Here is a 21,906-nt window from a genome sequence, read left to right as displayed (position 1 = left end):
AGAGCGGTGCATCCCTATGAGTAGGAAGTCAAGCAAAGGAGGCAGGAGACCTGCATGGATGAGCAAGGAGCTCCTGGCAAAACTCAACCAGAAGAAGGAAGTCTACAGAAAGTGGAAAGGGGGACAGGCCACTTGGGAGGAATATAGGAACATTGTCAGAGTATGCAGGGATGCAACGAGGAAGGCTAAGGCCCGTTTGGAATTAAGTCTGGCAAGGGATGTCAAGGACAACAAGAAGGGCTTCTTCAAAGACATTGGTAGCAAGAGGAAGACTAGGGAAAATGTGGGCCCTTTGCTGAATGGGGAGGGTGCCCTGGTGAGGAAGGATGCAGAGAAGGCAGAGTTACTGAATGCCGCCTTTGCTTCATTCTTTACTGCTCAGGCCAGCCCTCAGGAACCCCAGACCCTGGAGGCAAGAGAGAAAGTCTGGAGAAAGGAAGACTTTCCCTTGGTGGAGGAGGATCGGGTTAGAGATCATTTAAGCAAACTTGACACCCACAGATCCATGGGCCCCGATGGGATGCACCCACGAGTGCTGAGGGAGCTGGCGGACGTCATTGCTAAGCCAATCTCCATCCTCTTTGAAAGGTCATGGAGAACAGGAGAGGTGCCTGAGCACTGGAAGAAAGCCAGTGTCACCCCAGTCTTCAAAAAGGGCAAGAAGGAGGACCCAGGGAACTACAGGCCAGTCAGCCTTGCCTGCATCCCTGGAAAGGTGATGGAGCAGCTCATCCTGGAGGCCGTCTCCAACAAGAAGGTGATCAGGAGTAGTCAGCATGGCTTCACCAAGGGGAAATCATGCTTAACCAATCTGATAGCCTTCTATGCTGGAATGACTGGCTGGGTAGATGAGGGGAGAGCAGTGGATGTTGTCTACCTAGACTTCAGCAAGGCTTTTGACACTGTCTCCCATAGCATCCTCATAGACAAGCTCAGGAAGTGCGGGCTAGATGAGTGGACAGTGAGGTGGATTGAGAACTGGCTGAATGGCAGAGCTCAGAGAGTTGTGATCAGTGGCACAGAGTCTAGTTGGAGGCCTGTAGCTAGCGGTGTCCCCCAGGGGTCAGTCCTGGGTCCAGTCTTGTTCAGCTTCTTCATCAATGACCTGGATGAAGGGACAGAGTGAACCCTCAGCAAATTTGCCGACAGTACAAAACTGGGAGGAGTGGCGGATATGCCAGAGGGCTGTGCTGCCATTCAGAGAGACCTGGAGAGGCTGGAGAGGTGGGCGGAGAGGAACCTCATGAAGTTCAACAAAGGCAAGTGCAGGGTCCTGCACCTAAGGAGGAATAACGCCAGGCACCAGTATAGGTTGGGGGCTGACCTGCTGGAAAGCAGCTCTGTGGAGAAGGACCTGGGAGTGCTGGTGGACACCAAGTTAAGCATGAGGCAGCAATGTGCCCTTGTGGCCAAGAAGGCCAAAGGTGTTGGGGGTGCATCAGGAAGAGTGTTGCCAGCAGGTTGAGGGAGGTGATCCTCCCCCTCTACTCAGCCCTGCTGAGGCCCCATCTGGAGTACTGCGTCCAGTTCTGGGCTCCCCAGTACAAGAGGGATGTGGCACTACTGGAGCAAGTGCAGCGAAGGGCTACAAAGATGATTAGGGGATTGGAGCATCTCTCTTATGAGGACAGACTGAGAGAGCTGGGCCTGTTTAGCCTAGAGAAGAGAAGGCTGAGAGGAGATCTTATTAGCGTGTACAAGTATCTGAAGGGAGGATGTCAAGAGGATGGAGCCAGACTCTTTTCAGTGGTGCCCAGCGACAGGACGCGAGGCAACGGGCACAAACTGAAACACAGACAGTTCCATCTGAATATGAGGAAAAACTTTTTCACTGTGAGGGTGACAGAGCACTGGAACAGGTTGCCCAGAGAGGTTGTGGAGTCTCCTTCTCTGGAGATATTCAAAACCTGCCTGGATGCGATCCTCTGCAACATGCTCTAGGTGACCCTGCTTGAGGAGGGGGGTTGGACTAGGTAATCTCCAGAGGTCCCTTCCAACCTCAACAATTCTGTGATTTTGTGATCCATTCTGCTTATCACACTTATCTTAGGATGGGATGAATGGTCCTTTAAAGGTGATATTGCTTGCTTTGTCTATAGGGGGAGCCTAGAATAGATGTTGACTAGACCCCTAACCAAGGGTAGGGGAAATTAATTCACAGAAAGATTCTTCATTACAGTGCACCTGCTGAGACTCCTAATTAAGGCCTGGTGTCTTGCAGGAGATCTAATTTACAGACATTAAACTGCATCGAGAGTCATAAATACACCAAGTACTTCAGTAACACCATTTTTCTGAAGAAAGAATTCCAAAGCGGCAAGCTGAGTGTTAGAATAACACATTTAGAATATCACATTTCATATTGAAGTTGTTTCTCAGCGTGTCACTCCACTAATGTTTCACAACCCCCAGGCTGCAGGTCAGCTGCAACATATAGGGAAAAGAATGAGCTGTTGCTCCAAAGGCAGTACTGAATTGCGTAGTTCTGCAAACTTCTCAGCAAACAACCTTTATCTGGGCAGGTGGAGCAGGGAGGGGCTCTACTGCAAGTGTGAAGTCCTAAAGTTTTTCTATTTAGACAAATCTTCTGATTAGTTTCAGTAAGATGTCTTTGTAGTGAAGAAGGAAGCTACTCACTATTATGAAGGTACATGAAATGTTTGTAGCTTTTGAAATAAGAGTTTATTTCTGAGATCAATACTGCCTAAAATATCTTGCACCTTCAGGCAAGGAAGGTAGGCCTATTTCTTCATTTTAGAGATCAAAAAGATCGTTTTCAATCTGCAGATAGAATCATAGAATCATTTAGGTTGGGAAGGATTTAGTCCAACCTCCTCCTCAAAGCAAGTTCAGTCAGATAGGATTGCTCCAGCCCAATCCAGTTGAATTTTAAATGTCAGCACAGATGGAGATTCTACAAATTTGCACCTAATCCAGTGTTTGATCACTCACGTTGGGGCAGGAGAGGGAAATTTCCTCCTTCAGTTTCCCAAGTAGTCCATGGAAGAGAGCAACATGTCGATAGCAAGCTCATTGAAGCCATTTTCTGAAAATTAACTAGGCTAGTTGCTGTGCTTTAGGGCAGAAAGTGTTTGGTAGGTTGGAGATAAACAACAGCCAACTATTGAAAGATAACTCAGTGTGTAAAGGCAGTCTGGTCTTTTGTGCATCTAAGCAGGGTAAGCATTTTGCTCACGTAAACTGCGTACCTAACCATTATAGGCTGGTTTTAATCCTGCTGTCTGCTTCTTGAAATGGGCAAGTACTTCTGAAGATTTGGCTCAAGGGGGGAATAAACTGGCTTGGTATCTGCAGTGTCTACTCTTGCCTTTCTAGATAAAACAGGTCAGTAAGAGTATAGTTTTGTACATATGCAATACCTTGAAGCCTGTGCTAGAAACAGACCCCAGCAAGAATTGAAACCTCCATTCAGTCACCCACATGATAAAAACTCCGCTTTGAGAGCGTCAGCCAGGTTACTGGTAACCTCCAATAGATTAACAATAATTATTCATGTGAGGTGAAGCTGGTAGAACCTTTACAGGGATGACTGATTCCCTTTTTGTTCAGGATTCCTTCCCTTTTAGCATGAGATTTTTCACCCTCTAAATGGAAAGTATTTCATTTGGTGACTCTTCCCAATTTATTCCTGAGCAGAAAATGGCCACTTTTCCTTGACAACAGGGATGCAAGCAAGTGGGAAATCCTTTCTCAGCCAAACCTGGAGGATCTTGTGGTATCTGCTCCTCTTTGGGAAGATGCAAAGCTGAGTTTTCCTGCTGCTGTTGCCATTTAGTGCTTGCCAACACTTCATTCAAGAGAGGAAACTCTTACTTTCTTCTGCCAGGATGTGGATGTGTTATTTGTATGTTTACAAGTTGCAGTCCCAAAGGTCAGGCTGGTGGAGGTCCATGTAATTAAGGCAGGTCTTAGCAAGTTGGCACAGCTGCAGCCTAACCATTATATTCCTATTTCAGCAAGGCTGAATGGGGGCTGCTTTGCCCTGTTAATGGACTTTGTGGCCCATACTGAGCTCTAACTACCCTGCTACCAATGCCCGGGGGAGTTAGCTAATAGGCAAAAAATGTATTGGTGATTGCAATACAGGAAGAATGATGTCTGAACTAGTGTCAAGACCATGTATCTTCAGGAACAAGTGGGCCATTGCCCTCGGAGTGGGCCATTTGGATGATCCTGTACACCCAACCCTGGCCATGAGTGAGGGGAGAAGAGTGCTCCATAGATGTCCTCAAGAAAAGCAGACTTTTTTCCTTAAAAAAGGCACACTAAAGGTGGGCACACGAAAACCATTGTAGTGCCAGACTAGGACTTGTGTTTCACAGTGCTGCTGTTGCCTTTTGAATAAATTATTTTATCTTTCTGTGCTTTCTTATCTCACCTGAAAAACAGGAACAGTACTCCCTTGTAACACAAGTCATTTCAATGTGTAATTAAAGAAGTCTAGTCAGAAGCTATGATGAAAATGCTCTGTACTTCCTTGTGGCTACTGAGACAATCAATTGTGTGTTGCCAGTTTCCCATTACTTCCAGGCATTGATTCAGTTTCTTGTCGGGAGATAACATGAGTGTGCTAGCAACATGCCTGAGAGGAATCACTGTGTGGCCATTGAGTTCATCCTCTCTGGACTAACAGAAAGCCAAGAGGTGAAGGTAACCCACTTTTTTTTAAGCACATTAATAGGGAATCTTGGAATGATCATGTAGATGAAGGTTGATCCCCCGGCTTCACACACTGTGTACCTTTCCCTCAGTAACTTGGCTTCTGTGGATTTCTGTTACTCCTCAGCTATCTCCCCGAGGTTGCTGGTGAACTCTTCAGCAGTGAGGAGAGCCATTTCAGTCAGTGCCTGTGTGGCACAGCTATTCACTTGTCTCCTCATGGCTAGTGTTGTGTGTCTCCCACTGGCAGTAATGGCATATGACTGCATGTGGCTCTCTGTAACCCTCTCCTTTATGCAACTGTCATGTCCTCAAAAGCCTGTACACAGATGGTAATCATCTCCTATTTCACTGGCTTTGTCCAGTGTCCACGCACTTGCGCAAACTATCTCCACCTTGACATTTTCTTTCTGTGACTTCAGTGTTATCAGTCATTATTTCTGTGACATCCCCCTAGGATCCAGCTTTCATGCTCTGACACCTACAGCAAAGAGATGGTACTTCACATTTTTGGTGTGTTTCGTGGCATCTTCACATCTCTGGCAATTCTCATCTCCTCCATCTACCTCATCTCCACCACCCTGAGGATCCACTCCTCCAAGGGCAGATGCAAAGCCTTCTCCACCTGTGCTTCCCATCTGAGAGCTCTCTTCTTGTTTTATGGGAGCACCGTTTTTATGTACGGTAGCCCAACATCCAGCTACTCATTGGACTGAGATAAATGGGCCTCTCTGTTCTCTACAGTGGTGACTCCAGTGCTGAATCTTATCAGTTACAGCCTGAGGAATAAGGAGGTGAAGGATGCTCTGAGGACAGTTTTAGGTCATATCAGAGAAACTTCAGCAGACTTGTTAGAAAGAGAACTTTGTTTGGGGAAAATTTATCAAAACCTTGGTACAAAGAGTAGGACTTCCAAGGAAGATTTGATCGTCTTCCAAGGGTGAGATTCAGAAAGGTACTTAATTGTTAGAAGTGATTTTAGGTGGACTTTTAACTGGTTGTATCTGCAACTTCTATCTTGAAAGACTGTATTCCTCTGCTGCTGAAAGCTGGAGGAATCCTGACTTTTAACTTGCAAGTTCCAAGCACAACCAGGACTCCTGCCTGAGGAGTGCGTGGCACAGAATTGCAGTTCTCTGTTCTTTTAGGAACGTTTGCTCATGTAGGAAAACCACCAGTCCGTCAAGATGAGAGAAAGCTTTCAGAGATATTCAAGAGGAGAAAAGCAATGTGATTTGAATTTACGGCCATTTCTGCTACATCTTCAGTATTTGAAAGGAGTAGCCTCTTCCAGTGCAACACACAGAACCTGAAGTTCTGGAAAGGAAATCTTGGAGAACAGACACCTGTGTTTTTGCCCCCCAAACACTAGGGAAAGTAACTGTCCCTCTTCTGTTAAATCTCCCTCTTCTGTCACTCATTACTACCTCCTTTTTCCCCTTCTGCCTGGAAACATGAAAAAACTACAGAAATGCAAAAAAGGTTGACTTCTAATTTTGCTACCATTGTGAAGTAACAAGAACTTATTCCTGCTTTTCATCTCCACATATCAGCAATCCACTTGAGGCAACTGAGTGAACTGGTAGTTATTTTAAGGACATTGGACATAATCTGAAAGTTAATCAAGCTGCAGTGTTCTTTCACTTAAAAGAATGCTGAAATAAGATGGTGACTTACCAACTACATGTCTGTCATCAATGTGATTTTGAGAATAAACGACCAATCATTTCTGGGAGATGAGAAAGTTGGGAAAGGCTTTGGAATCCTTTTATCAATTCAACTAAGCTAGCTCTAAGGATAGGTGTTCTAGCGCTAATAGATGTTTCATCCCTTCTGGCTGAGTTTACAAATGCTGTCCCTCAGTTGGCAGAAGGAGTTGAAATCTTTATTGAGCTGAAAGTGACAGAATTAATCTCAGACAGGTGAGAGGTTCCTGCCTCTGCATAAGGTTTACAGTCAAAGGGGGATGGAAAGAGGTCTTGTGGATTCCCTTTGCATTTCACTGCAAGCCTCTTAGGGCTGTTATTTCCCCTGACTTCCTCTCCTTAAAGCTGTGCATAACTGTAGCAAAGATTGTGTCCCTATGATCATCTATGGCACCCTAAAGAAGGATTTTACAAGTCTCAGGAAAATACAGCCTTTTGGTCCTGCTAGTTGTCATCCTTCTGTTGCTGCAGAGGCTGAAGCTCAAGGTTTATCTCTTGTTTCTCATCATTACATATCATCAGATATGTGAAGTTCACCGTTTTTGCACATACCAATGTTGCGCTGTCCTTATCTTGAACAGAGATGTGAGATTTTTAAACCAGATTTCTGAGGTGTCCAAAATTGTGTCTTTCAGTGGACTCCCAGCTCAAAGGAAGGAAATAGCTTGAAAAGAAATCACAGGCATCATTTTATTTTCCTGTGTATGTTTACAGGTCTCTGGGAAGAGCAATGTACACTACTACTCTTCCAGAAAAAGACAGGTAGGTTGTCATCAAAGAGCTTCCCTGCAGAGCAATGAGTCATGTCTGCACACCTCTCTCTGCGCTGATGTTTAAGATGGTCAAAGCCATCTAGAGCTAAGCATCAGCAGAACTGGCAGCATGTTTCAATCAAGAATCACAATCTCAAACCTAAATATGCTTTCTGACAAATATCATCAAAAAGAACAGATTTTCATAAGCCTTGCATTCACCTATGCCTTAGTCTCCACCTCGAGAAACCCAGACAAAATTAGGGAATTTAAAATGTTAAAGAGCTGCTGTCTCTTCAAATCTACAGTTTGCTTTTCTAAGAAAGCCTTCTGATCCAACATCCAGAATCCTGTTCCTCTTCTTCCCTTCCCCAAATCTCAGTTCCAGGAGGAGATTTGGGAAAATCCCTGCCTTGAATCACTTGTCATGACAGCAATGCTAAAGTAAGTCCATTTGCGGTAGAACAGCATTGCCCAGAGTCAGGAGGTCCTAGGGGCATTTGGGGGTTTCCCTGCTGCAAACAGTTGAGGAAAACTCAATGAATCAAGAACAGTACTGTTAAGAATTTTAGGGAAATTTTCAGTGTTCAGCTAGGAACTAGGTTATATTGTGTGGAGTATGGAGAGATACTGGATCCCCGTATTTCCACTGAGATACCTATTCCTTAGATCTTTATAGTGTAAAGCACCAGACGACTGGCCAAAGTACGAAACTTCATCCAGTCTCTAAATAAAGCGGTGAAAAATGTCCCGACAATTGAACTGGATTGTGGCTCCAACATTGACTATGGTATTTAACCATGCTTGGATTGCTGCTCTGATAGATTATAAAGCTCAGCTATGACATTAGGTCAAGGCCTTGGAAAGGTGTTAGCAGAGCTCCTTTAAATGAAGCGTTCCCAGAGACACCAGGTTGGCACAGACTGATGAAAATCAGAGTTAATGCCTGGCATCGGGGAACGGCTTCTGTGGCCATCAGTGTTCCTGAGAGCCTTGGAAAGTCTAGTACAGTGTATGTCACCCTTCACTGTAAGGCAGACACCTAGTGCAGCATCCTGCTCCTCTCATGCTCCTATTTTACCATGCAATGAATCTCAGTCCCCTCAAAGGTCTCTTGCTGTCTTCAGCAGCTCTCTCAAGTTGAGGCACCTCATGTCAGCACACCAATATATGTGAGATGAAACCTGCTTGTGCTGTGCCATCCTGAAGGATTTGCTTTCTCTTGGAAGCTTAGCACCACCATCACTTTTTTTCTGTGGAAACGTGAGCAGACACCACTCTCTGAAGCTCGTAGGAGCTAGTAGGAAAGCATAAAATAGCTGAGAGGTCAGCAGGGTCTCCACCAGGGAGTGCACACAGCCTCCCACCAACGAAGCTGCCACCAGCCGGCCACACACATGCTTGTTCATAACGCTTGTGTAATGAAGTGGCTTGCACATAGCAGTGTAACAATCATACGCCACTGCTATGAGGATGAACATCTCCGTGCGGGCAAAGAGATGGACCCCAAAGAGCTGTGCTATGCAGCCCACAAAAGAGATGGTCTTCTTTTCAGCAAGAAGGTCACAAATGAGTTTGGGAACTGTGACAGTAGAGTAACTGATATCTACAAAGGACAAGTAGCTCAGGAAGAAGTACATGGGAGAGTCCAGCTGTTGACTGTTCTGTATAGTGATGATGCTAAGCAGGTTTCCAAGAATAACAGTGGCATAGAAGACTAAGAAGAATGTGAAGCATACTTTTGCTGATGTATCATCTTGTGTGAGTCCCTGGAAGACAAACTCCATCACATTGTTCTTGTTCTTCATATATGTCACGTAGACAGGACCTGAAGCACAGAATAAAGCCACCTGTGATGGCATTAGAAACACAGTGTTATCAGTACACATCCATACTGATCACTGGTAGGATCAATATTAATGTATTCCCTTTATGTCTTTTGGGGAAAGTTTCCTTTCAAAGTCAATGCTTCTCTCAAGGAGTGACAGTTGATATCTGACTCAGAATGTATTACTGAAGTGTGTAATAGCAAGCCCCGTTTACTTATTTGAGGGAGTTGGTGGAAATATCCTCCAGATTCATATTTCTGATCTTTGCCCCTTTTAAAAAGGAAGACTAGCTACTAGGTTGCCTAAACATCCACTTTTGTTGTGTTGATTTGGAAATGAAAAACTGACTGAGAAGGATAGTGCATGTTTCCATTTGAGTCTCAACACGTTAGTCATCCCCTAAGGAATTCTGCTCAAGCAGTGAATGTACATTCTTTTTCAACCCTCTGAAGGAATTCAACAGAACTAGTCCTTACTCCTGCTCTCTGACTCTGGTAGAATGTCCATGCATTTTTGTGCAACCATCAGTGTTCACATCATGACACAAGGCAGCTGGCTAATTAACATCACTTCAACTATCAGCGTAGATCCTTCTGGAGGAGGTAAAGTGGACACCTACCTCATGTCTGTTTAGCAGAGATGTGCCTTTAGGCACAAACCGTCTTTAAGGCGCCCTAAGTGAAATCAGACCATGTTCAAGGCATGCCAGGAAACCTGAAGCAGGAGAGTCATTGTCCTATATGTGCTGTACTGGGCTACATCTTGTGTGGATGGGTTCCAGTTATTGCTCATGAGTTTCTGGGTTGAGACCTCAGTCTCCAAAAGAGCAGGCTTGTATTTCCTCAGACCACCTTTCACACAGTACATGGGTGAATACTGGAGATAATCTGCATTAACAATGTGTTAGTAAGGTTTTTGTACACCTCAGCCAAGTTCTGGACTGGGCATGGAAACCCCCATAAATACACCTGTGATGCCATTGGGGTAATAAATACACCACTGCTGAATCTCCTTTACTCACCAACACCCTTGTATTCCGCTTTGCTGCATTCTAGTGCAGTACGCAAGTATCACTAGTGTTCAGTTTCTGCATTGAAAAGATAGACAGCAAGAGCTGTATAACAATGTCTACAATACTGGCAAGTCCTTTGGGACCTTAATCCTGTTCCACAATCACAGGTCAATCAGTTCTTTCTCACGAGATCTCTGCCTCTTCCACCCTCCAACTTTAGCAGCAGAGGAAATATTCTTTCGTGTCTCCAGCCCTATCTCCATGCCACTCCATGGGCAGAGGGAAAGCAGTGTGGGGAGGCCCAAAGCGTGTGTGTTAAGAGCATTGTTGCCACGATGTGTACAGCTAGAGGGGACAAGTTAAGATTGAGTACATAGGCAGTGCTGCAGCTACCTATGGACTCCTTGACTCTGTAGCACCAGAAACATCCTTTTGACAGATATTTCTGGAAATGGCATATAATTGAAAAATAAGCAAAGAAGACACCAATTAAAACAAAGGGTAAAAAGAATTGAGTTCTTTCTAATTCATAAAATTCACCTCACAAAAGTCACTCAACAGTAATGTCTCTTTTCAAAGGCAGGATTTCCTGCTATTCTCCTCTGATGACCTTCTCGGACCACTTTAGGTAGTTTCATCAAAACCTCTCAGGTCCAAGCTGCTTCTTATGTGTCATGAGAGCAGTCCACATCTCTGCCAGGGCTGAAAACTACAGAGGATGAAACGGACAGCCTGAATGTCTAGCTCCATTTCTCATTCTGCAAAAACAACTTCCAAGAGCATCTGCAAGAACAACTCTCTCTCTCTCTCTCTCTCTCTCTGTCCCTCTCTCTCTCTCTTTCTCTCTCTCTCTCCAGATGGGGAAGTTGTGGCAGAAATATTTCAAGTAAATTGCACAGCAGAAGCACAAGCTTACCAGAAGCAATGAGATCGCAGAGGCATATGAAGTTTTCTTTGTCAGAAAGAATCAGTGGACGGGGAGCTGAAATATATATTTTGGACAGCTATTAGAGTAATCTCTACAGGGTGACTACAGGTGGAGCGTGATCACCTAGACCATGTCACATTGTGTGGGAGTTTGCTTGCTTTCTTGCTTGCTTTCCAATGCTGTCCAGATAAATGGACTTCATTTAGTACTAGCTATGTGCTTCTTTTGGAAACATTTCTATTTAAAATCAATGCCATGGCTGACCATTTGCAAGAGTTTGTGTTCACATTGCCCTTACAATCAAACATTTTTGAGTAAAGATGTCTCTTACATGTGTCAGATATTTTTTCCCTTCCAAGCCAATATTTCACATATGCTTTCTTATTTCTTATAAACGTCCTCTTACCATTGCATGTTTGCAGCATAAATAAATATCATAACTGTGCTATATGACTGTTGGCACTTAGACATCTGGTAATAATAACGGAGAGAAAATTAAATTTCTACTCTTTTAAATGAGTTGTTTTAATTAGAAGTGCAAGAGAGACATAGCTCCCAAATGACATGTGCATGGATCCAGTCCTCATTTGAGACAAACAAAAATGTCCTTTCCAGCAAAAAAAGCCTCTTGTGGATGTCTGTGGGCACCACTTTCTTTTGAACCCCATGTGCACTGAGCTATAACAGTGATTTCTGGAGTGCTCAAAGCTTATTTACAGGCTTTCCACAAACCCGTCATTACATTGTTTGAATACTTCCTAGACATAGAGGAGTTTATCCCAAATACATCTGTCTGTAACTATCCTATTTTGGAAAACAAAGTAGAGTAATGGAATCTTAGAGAAGTGGTTTGTAGACCACTGTGTCAAACTAGGACTAGATCAGCTACTTCAGCAATGAGATCAAACACAAGATCAACCAACAATAACATCTTCCTTTTTGATCTCCCTCTTTCTCCATCTAACTCCATAGTTGCCAATACAGACCACACCGACCACAGTCATGTTCACCCTGATGAGGTGGCTTTACGGAGTAAGGGATTTGACGATGCCTCACACCCTATGATAGAAAAATCCTGACTTTTTCATTCCAGCTCTACTTGCTAAGCCCTTTAACAGGGGCATGGGGGCATGGACTACCAGGACAGACAGTATCCATTTGTTTTGTTTTCATCTTTGTGCATCCTCAGTTATTTATGATGTTCCACTTAGAAATGGTTGGGCAGGATGAATAACCTGGGAAGGACAGGAGATTGTGTCTTCTTTTGGGAGGCAACTGAGCAGCAACAAAGGAGAAAAGTTTGAGACACCACAGGGGGCAATAACAAGAACGAGGAAATTATTTCAAGACTTTAAAAATGTTTGTGGTCAGGCCTCACTACTTGCCAGGTATTTTTACTCAGGCAATGCAAAATACAGAAGCAGCTGGTTAGTCCTCATATTAAGTCATTATAAGAATCTGGGCCAATGTGTAGAGGAATCAAATGTTGTTGTTGTTGTTGACGCCTTCCATAAGCTATGGTCCCACTGTTGCCTGCTGGCATCTGGCACCCGGAAATCAGAAAAATCATGGCGTTCTTCCCCAAAACATTTTTTAAAAAATAGTTTTTAAATTATAAGCCTTAGCTTGAACTGGCCGTGTGCCCTAACCCCTTAGCCGTTTCAGTATGAAGGGGGTCAGTGGGCCCCATCTGTCTTTCTACCTACCCCACCTACGGTGAGACAGACCAACCTCTGAAGGCGCCTGTCCCTCTCTGTTGACAAGGGTGCTGAGCTAGACAACTGACCTTCATTGCATGAAGAATTTAGACTGCTACAAATAGGTGGGGATGGTCCCACCTTTAGCTGTGTCCACAGAGCGTGAATGCTGGGTGAGGGACATGCTGGCCCAGGCCTGAGGGCCACTATCCCTGTAAGCCTTGAGAATCGGGATTTATCCCAGTTCCGTCCTGCTGGCTGCCATCCACATAACCCACCATGGTGAGGAGAAGACACTGAGACATCTGCAGTGTACTGGTGCATGCCTGTGAAACGGGAACCCACTCTGCCACCCCCTGCATAGAGCAGAGGACATTTGGGGAACCAGAGCATTTCTGACATTGTCCCAGGGTTTGGTCTGTAGATCCGGTGCTCTCCTGTGCAGGGAACACCTTCTTATCTTGAATCACACTTAAGCCATGTTAAGGTGCAACACAAGTGCAAGCAAGTGTTTATAGGGAACATGAAGTGAAGGAAGGAAAAAGAAAATGCTTTAGTTACTTTCAGAGTGCATTACGCAGATGTCTTTCTCCCTCACGCAGCTGATTTGCTCTTTTCCTCCTGGCAAGGTAGGAGTCAGGGTCCCGTGGCTCCTCGTGGCTCCTTTGTCCTCGTGGAGAACCTTAGCTGCTATAACTAACCTCCCTGTTGCGGCTTTGACTGGCTCTGAGTTGATCTAATCTTCCATCTTCACATTTCTTCTCTTCCCTCCTGCAGTAGTAGCTGCTTCAGCTATTCCCTTGGAATACATGTTTCTTCCTTTGCCTGGGCCTGTAGATGTGCCCTGTTGTGCCAGGAGTTATCTTGAGTATAGGAATTATTCCCAAATAACTCTTTTTTTTCATTGACACATAAAATTGTGCCCCCCAACGCTTTCTTTGTTGGCGACAATTTCCTACGGTGAGCAATTTATCTTTCACTTGGATCTTTGATTCTCTATTAGTCTAAACAGTAAAATGCAAAATCTGAGGCAGAGATGAAGGGCAGAGGGGATGGTTAGGAAGGAGGGCATTAGTGATAGGTGAACTACTGCAGAAAGGCAGAGAGTTGCACTGGAATGGGAAGGGGAGAAGCTTCTCCTCGTATCATCTGCATCAGCAAATGACCCAACCAGCGTCTAGTATCAGCAGTTTAATTGCTAACCCATGGATTCAGCATATGACAATGCAGTACTCCTAAGAAGGCATTTACTCCAAAGTAAAGGGGAAGGAAGCCTTTGGCACAATTGCTTCCAGCAGCAGGTGACCAACAGCCTTGCAGACACCTTGGGCCATCGTTTCCTAGCTGAGTAGACTACAGAGTAGACGGAGTTTGTCTGACGGAAAGTTTACACCTGGGAGAGCTCGGACTAATGGGATGCTCTGCCTGGAACACATTTTAATATTTTTGATAGCATTCATTTCTTTATTTGCTGGTGTCTCGACAGTGCTTGGAAGCCCCAGTCCTGGGCCTGTGCTCTTCAAAAAGAGAACATAAAGGGAATCCCTGCTAGTCACAGAGTTTACAATGCCATTCCAATCAAAACATGAACTTTCAGTGTCTTCCTAATTATTGCAACAGCTAAAACCAAGCTTTTCTTCAAAAGGGAGCTTTCAGTAAATTTTCCAAAATGGAATTATAGTGAGAGAGACTTGATTTTCTCAGCTCCTGAGAAAATGTTACCACAGTTCTACACCTCACCCTTTTCACTCCAGACTTTTCTATTCCACAGTTTTCTCATGGCACTTTTCATCTCCTCATTTCTCAGTGTGTAGATGAGTGGGTTCAGCATGGGCGTGATGACAGTGTAAAACACAGCTACGCTCTTGTCCTCTGAGAGGCTGCTGGATGGGCGTATGTAGGTGAATGTGCATGGCCCAAAGAAGAGAATCACCACGGTAATGTGGGACCCACAGGTGGAGAGGGCTTTGTACCGCCCTTCGGATGTTCGCCTTTTCAAGGATAACAAAATGACAATGTAGGACGTGACCAGGATGACGAAAGAGACCAAAGTAATCATTCCACTATTGGCAACGACAATGATGCCCACAACATAGGTGTCTGTACAGACCAGTTGTAGTAGGGGGTGGACATCACAGAAGTAGTGGTCAATTTTGTTGGGACCACAAAAAGGGAGGCTAACGGTTATGAGGGTCTGCACCAGGGAGTGCACAAGGCCCCCCACCCATGAACCCATCACCATCCAGCCACACACACGCCTGGTCATGAGGGTGGTGTAGTGGAGGGGTCTGCATATGGCAAAGTAGCGATCATAGGCCATCACTGTGAGGATGAAGATCTCAGTGCAGCCAAAGAAATGTGATGCGAATAGCTGTGCCATGCAACCCACAAAGGAAATGGTTTTCTTTTCAACAAGGAAGTCAGCAATCATTTTGGGAGCTGTGACAGAAGAGAAGCAAATATCTGCAATGGACAGGTGGCAGAGGAAGAAATACATGGGGGAGTTCAGACTTTGACTGCTAACTACAGTGACAATAATGAGCAGATTTCCTGCCACAATAACAATATAGAAGAACAAAAACACCACAAAACATATTTTCTGCACCCCTTGGTTCTTTGAAAGGCCCAGAAGAATGAATTCCTTCACACTGCTTACGTTCTCCATGTTGATCAGTTGGGTGCCAATATGCAATATACAGCTTGTACTCCTGGGAAAATAAAGACAGACACATGATTCATCAGCATTTTTTCATTATTAATAATGAGTTCTATTTCAGAAGTCGATACAAAACAAGCAAGATATAGCATTAGTATTAAGCTTATGAAGTGTTTAGTTTCTGTCATGTATTTTTTTTTAACAGCTATTTAATTCTCCACAGTACAAAGCTTCTGCCATGGCTTTGGTGGCACAGAGATAGGTGCACTCTGTGATATGTTCCTTAATCCTGGTCCTCCAGGATTTGGAAGGACTGGCTCCATGGCTGGTAGCCTTCCATGCACTAAGGACAAGGCCAGAGTGTTCACCTTGGGCACTACAAAGCAGATAATGCAGTATGTTTGCCCTCAGGGGAGACAAAGTCCCTGACAGCAATCTTTGTAAAATGGGTGTCTTTAAGAATACCCGGAAATATTGCTCAGAATGATGATTTGCTTTATAAGTACACATGATCTTTGAATTCTTATTTAGAAGGGAAATGTACCCACATGCAGAGAAAAGAACTCTCTTGTGTATAGACATTTTGAAACATAAATATGAAATGTCACAGGCTGAAAAATGAGTTCTGGGAAGGTTATCTATCATGGAGGGGAAAAAAATTGCACATATGACTTAATGTAGTATTTCACATTGTTCTAAATCTCAGCATTGTTTCTGTCAGAGGAAGGAAGAATGAAAGACTCTTGTGAGATCTTCTGTCCCAGCACTGTACTGATTTTACCTAGTGTGATTTTTGATACGCTCTGCGTGATGCTTTCAAGGGTTAACTTAGCTTAATGAAGCTAATCTAACTAAACTCCTTCAACAGCCAGTATAAGTCTGATTCATAGGCTGATTCAGAATGACTAAATTAGGGTCCTTTGCAGAACCCTTTTTTGGGACTTCTTTGGTTCACCCTGTATTCCAGCTACAACCCATCGAGCATTACGTGTCACTAATAAATGAGTAGCCTACATCTTCAAAAAGAGTGTAATGTCTCTAGCTTGCCATTATGCACCCAGACCACCAGAATTCCCTTGGTCAGAGAAGTCTGGGAACCACCAGATTAAACTCTTCACAGAGAGTTTAAGGTCAGCCAAAAGCAGGCACTCTTTTAATAAAAATATCCACTGTATGGGCTTCCTTCTAGGATCAAAACATTCCCCGTCAGCTGGTGTTAAAATGCACCATTTTAAGTCCTGCAGAATTACATCACAACCAGGTCTTCTCATTTGTCTTGGTGATCTGTGAGCAAATCTGTGGAATGCTTCAGTTAATCCAAGTTGTCTACCAACTACTTCAATCTGCAGCATAATCAGAAAGTCTCGTGCAGGCACAAAGTGAACAAGCATCCACAGGAAACACTGAAACTGAGGAAACCCAAGATTACTTTCAGACCCACAAAGTGAAGCTGAGAGAGGAAGTGGGGAAAGTTAGGGACTTTTCCTATGCTTACAGTTGTACTTACACTAGATGAAAGTTTTTCAAGCAGAAGGGTAAAATTTACATGGATGGTTCCCTTTCAGATCTTTTACACAGAAAAGGATCAGTAAGAACAACGGGAGGTCAGTTTCTCCCTCGTCTTACCAACTCGTGATCCTTTCTACCCCTCTTCCTTCTACTGAGCAATGATGTAGACTTCTCAACAAAATAAATGACAGGGATGAAATGAGCACACCTTTATGGCTGTGCAGTACCCAGTCCAAAAGAAATAGCTGGGCTCCATCCAAGCCAGAGCATGACTGGAAGCATACCACAGCAATCCCAGGGCCATATTTAGGCAGTCAGAAAGGAGTGACCAAGAGAGAAATGGTCAGGGGAAACTATATGCCTGAATACCAGCAGATGGCAAACTCCTGAGCTAAAAACAAGGTGTGCATCTACAAAAGGACCGATTCACAATTCAGACAGCTCGACTATGTATCTTGCTTGATAAGGTCCTTTCCATCACCACCAAACTGCATTTAACAAACTACCCACCTGTCTGATCTCATCTCATCGACTTAAGTCATGTACGCACCTGTACCTAAGCTAGGCATACTACACCTGGCCAGTCTACTTGTAGATGTGATGAATCATGTGCTTCAGGTACCCGTTTCTTGCTGTTGACTCCAAGAGGATTACTAGAATGACTAATTCAGTAGAGGATTCCCACCAGTTATGGCTTATCTCTTCAAGTGCCTTTGCAGGGGTAGACCTGAGCTATATGACATAATGCAATCAGCTGCAAAATAAAATGAATCTCATGTGTACTCTTAACATCTCAAAAAGGGTGAGAAATTGCACCATCTCCTTACTGCATGCATTCTTCCCTAAAATCTCCGGTGCTTATGGGAAACAAAAGAATAATTTCGAAGCAATCTGATCTGCGGCTGTGGAACTAGCTCTGTATATGATTCTAGCCAAAGATAACAAGACACAGTTGATAACTTCAGTGGAAGTTTCTTTCTGTATTTTCACATTTGTTCAAGAAGAAAGGAAAAGGAAGAGGAAAGCAAAGCAAAGCAAAGCAAAGCGAGAAGCCAGAGAAGCTGCAAAACTTACCTCGCCTGTGTTTAGAGATCCAATTTTTTGTGTAAGGGCTGTACAACCTTATCTCCTCAACCTCTGCCTTCCCTGGTATGAATGTGTTAGAGCACAGCGTCTTTAAAGAACATAGAATGGCTTCTGGAAAGCTTCCAAGACTTGCTTAGGAGGTGGCTGTTAGCGTATAATCCAATCCCATCTAATTTATTACTTGCTTTCATGTGTCACAAGTGTATCTTGATGTTTCCTGCCTGTGTGAGAAGTGGTTTAATAGGCTGTGTGGATGATGTGACCTGGGTGTGCTGAATGATGCTTTCGTATCCCAGCAGCTGCAAAAAGGGCTGAGAAGAAAACCATTTAAGTACCAATCTTTAACCCTCTCCCAGGAAATCTTCCACCTGAAGGGCTCTTGGGGCTGGAGGAGGGAGGGGTGGAGGCTTAGTGAAGGCAAGGCGTGAAAGAAAGGGGCAAAGGAGGAGAATGAGTTCTGTCTTGACTGAAAAGTTTAAGTAAATATATTTTAAAGAAACAGCTGTCAGTCAATGCTTTTATAATGATATCACAAAGGCATTTCAGGGTTTCTCCATAAGAAATAATAGTCCAAAGAGTAGCTGAATATTCAACTGGACAGGCATATGCATGGAAGTATCCAGTTAACGCTTCTCAGAGTCCTTCCTTACTCCAAGCTGATAGTTGTATGGATTTCCCCTGTGTAAAGGGCCATTAGGTCCACTGCTCTGGCTTCCTAGCATTGTGAATGCTAAAACAGTCCGTTTGTAATCCAGATATTTTCTCTCCTTTTTTAACTTCTGTGTATTCCAAAAAACATGTAAAAGAGATATCTTCATTAAAGGAAAAAAAGAAAGAAACCTCAAGCTGTAGGAAGAGTCACCATCCTCCAGAGATGGCAAAGAATTCCTATCACAGGAGTCTTTTAAGGACAGGTTGGGCTCATTTCTCTCCCGAGTGGTTACGATTAAGTTTTTATAGGGACAGAAGATGTCCTGGGTGACCTCTTGATGACCCTCCAAGTCCTATCTCACCAGAAATTTCATCACTGGAAATCCAGTGAATAAAGCCTCTTTGCAAGAATTTGCATGTTTTAACAGAGGTCAGTGAATTACAGAGTCAGTCAAAAAAAAATCCTCCATTTACAAATTGGGAAACTGAGGGAGGAAGTCACCCATTTAATGCCAATGGAAGTCAGTGAATTTAACCCTGACTTAGTCACTCTAGGCTCTTCTGCGGAAAAACATGAATGTCTCTGGAGGCAGATGCATCTGATCTACCTCAGAACTGATTTTAGGATGCGATTAGGTGTGAAATAGACATCTAGCTTTTAAACAAAGTAACTTAGGGCAGACAAATCTCACTGTCGTGATGGGCCCCGTCTTTCTTAACCTGAGCAGCTGCAGTCAAAGGTGAACCTATGAAATGAAGCCACCGTAGCAAATAGACATGCTGATTTATATCAGCATATCATCTCAACCAAGGCCCAAGTCAAATTCATCATTTCTCTCAACTCTACTGTGTATTTGTAGCTTATGCCTCACGGATGTCAGTAAAGACATTGTCTCAGCTACTGTCCTTTGCTTTCTTTTGCTGAAATTTCTGGAAATGTGGAATGGCCTGATAGCAACATAGTTAATGTCTCCATCTCCTCTGCACAGAATGCCAGCGATCTACACAGTGAAAACAGAAATCCTACAATTAATGAGAATAAATACTGGTAAAGAAATGCCTTGGTGAAAATAGTCCCCTAACTTAAATGTCCTTTTACGGTCGCCTGGAGTCTTGGGCGGCTTAATGAGGGGTAACAGTAGTCACTACAGGAAACAAGAGTATTGGGTAAGAAGGTGAACAAAGTCTTACAGTCTTTGGGAAAGGAAGAGGAACAACAGATGACAGAAGCCAGAGATCAGGCCAATAGTATCTGGCCTGCTAGCCTAGTATGAGTCGGCCTGCCACTTTCTGTACCCAGTGGCACACATGGCAGCAACTTGGCTAGCATCATATTCATGTCCTTTTGTTTCCCTAGCCAAATGGACTACCAGAAGTGACTTAATGCACAAGTCCAAATGAAGAATTGCTGCTGCCTCCTGCTGCAAAATAATTCCCCATAGGGGTGTGCTTAGTGCCAGCAAAGGAGAAAGGTCTTTTCTCCATTTTCATTCCACTTACCTTGGCATCCGTCTCTGGACACCACTATGGCAGCAGGTCATGCTCAGGGGAGCTGTGATTTGGACAAGGAGGGACTGTGCATTGTGAGATGAACGAGGTTTTGCAGCTGGATAGTGAATACTGGCAAGGGGGTTTGTTGATAGAGCCATGGTGAATGTGTGTTGTGAATTTGATGATGGGCAGGATGGGGACAAGGCACGGTGTAGAGGGAAGTTGTGAAACTTGAAATGGATGCTACATGGCCAGGGACTGTCTTCATGGAGTTTGTGAAATCAGAAGTGCCTGAGGTGTGGTGAGGGACTGTGCTGAAAGACAGTATGAAGTGGCAGGTAATACTGTGGGTGTTAAGTTGTGTTGAAAGACCTTGTGACATCAGAAGTGGACATCTTGTATTGAAGGGTAACACTAGGAGAGGTTGCAGAATTGTGGCTGCTGAGGTGTCATAAGGCTGGCTACAGAGTTCAAGGAGACCCTACGGTAGAACAGGTTCTGTGAAGTAGTAGGGGACAATGTTTGGTGACAACTTGTGTTGGGAGAGGTTTTGCGGTCAGAAGAGGACACTCGGTAGTGATGGGTGTGCTAAGGGAGGTTCTGCAGTGACAGTGGACCCTTGGGGAATGAGAAGTTGTGTTGAGGGAGGCTGTGAAATCAGCAGCAGGCATTAGGGAAGAGGACTGACAATTTCTCAATCTGTGTGACCCTGAACAGCAGTAGAGCATCTTCTGCAGGGTCTGTGAAACTAGAGCTGCTCATGGATGCAGCTGGGAAGCAAAGCATCGGTGCAAGAGTCAAGCTATAACTTTGGACAGACAGTTCTTGTGTTCTTTATATCGTGAGACTGTCTGAAGAAGGGAGAAGTAGTGAAAAAACATTTTCTAAGCCATGACAGTGACAGGTTCTGTGCTGGGAGGGAAGGGGGAAGTGGCTGAAATCTAAGTGACCACATGCAACAAACTAGACATTTCCCCAAGAGAGTGAGTGGCTGTTTCTCCAGACGTCACACTGAAATGACCGTGGCTTTTTTAACAGTGTCTAAATAGCCCAGCACCAGGATTTGATTTTACAGCACAAGGATTTTATCTGGACCATCAGTCACAGAATTCAGGTGACAATTTTCACCAGCAGACCCACACCAGGCAGTTGCTGCAAATAGTCCCTGAAATACCAAGGAACCCACAAGAAGGTGAGAAAGTCCTGGATGGCTGCAGCGGTCTTTGCCATTGCCCTCTGTCTCTTGCTTTCTGCCATGATTTTGGAGAGATGGTGAGGGGAAGGGAGGAGAAAAAAGAACGGGGGGAAAGGAGCTCCAATATTTTCCTTTCCTGCTGGTTAGAGAATGGCTATAGCTACACAATTGTCTTGATCATCTTCAAGATAAGGAGATCTTCTTTCTAGGGATCTTTTTCCAAGAACAAATGTTATTGCATTGCCCTAAATGCCCATCCGTCATAGAAGGTGGCATTCTTCAGAGATCAAGCAGTAGCAGTTTTGGTCTTAGATGATCAATTAAGATTAGCTGAGAAAACACAACAGCATAACTCTGTGCCCAGACAAGGAGATGTCTTTGTGGTGTCAAGTTTGTTCAGACTAACAGCTGCCACAAGAACTATACTGTACTCAGCATGCAAACCACAGGAAGGATATTTAATCTCAAGGGAAAGAAAGACCAGCTAGACTGCTGCTATTTGATGCAGGCTTTCATTAATTAATTTCATTAAGGAAGTAGACTCAGGTTTTGAATATGCTTTGGAGACAGGAGATCAGTCTTACCAAAGTCTTATAATAGATATACGAGAACTGTGAGTGACTTTTTCAGCTTGCTTTTGCATGGCCTATGGAAGTCATAGGATGGTTACTTCACTTGCGTTATATGGAATGCAAAGTTTTTGATGATTCGGCA

The sequence above is a fragment of the Apteryx mantelli genome, chromosome 4 (assembly GCF_036417845.1).
Source record: "Apteryx mantelli isolate bAptMan1 chromosome 4, bAptMan1.hap1, whole genome shotgun sequence".
Taxonomy (NCBI): domain Eukaryota; kingdom Metazoa; phylum Chordata; class Aves; order Apterygiformes; family Apterygidae; genus Apteryx; species Apteryx mantelli.
The sequence above is the reverse complement of the archived record's forward strand: the minus strand, read 5'-3'. Positions refer to the sequence as shown.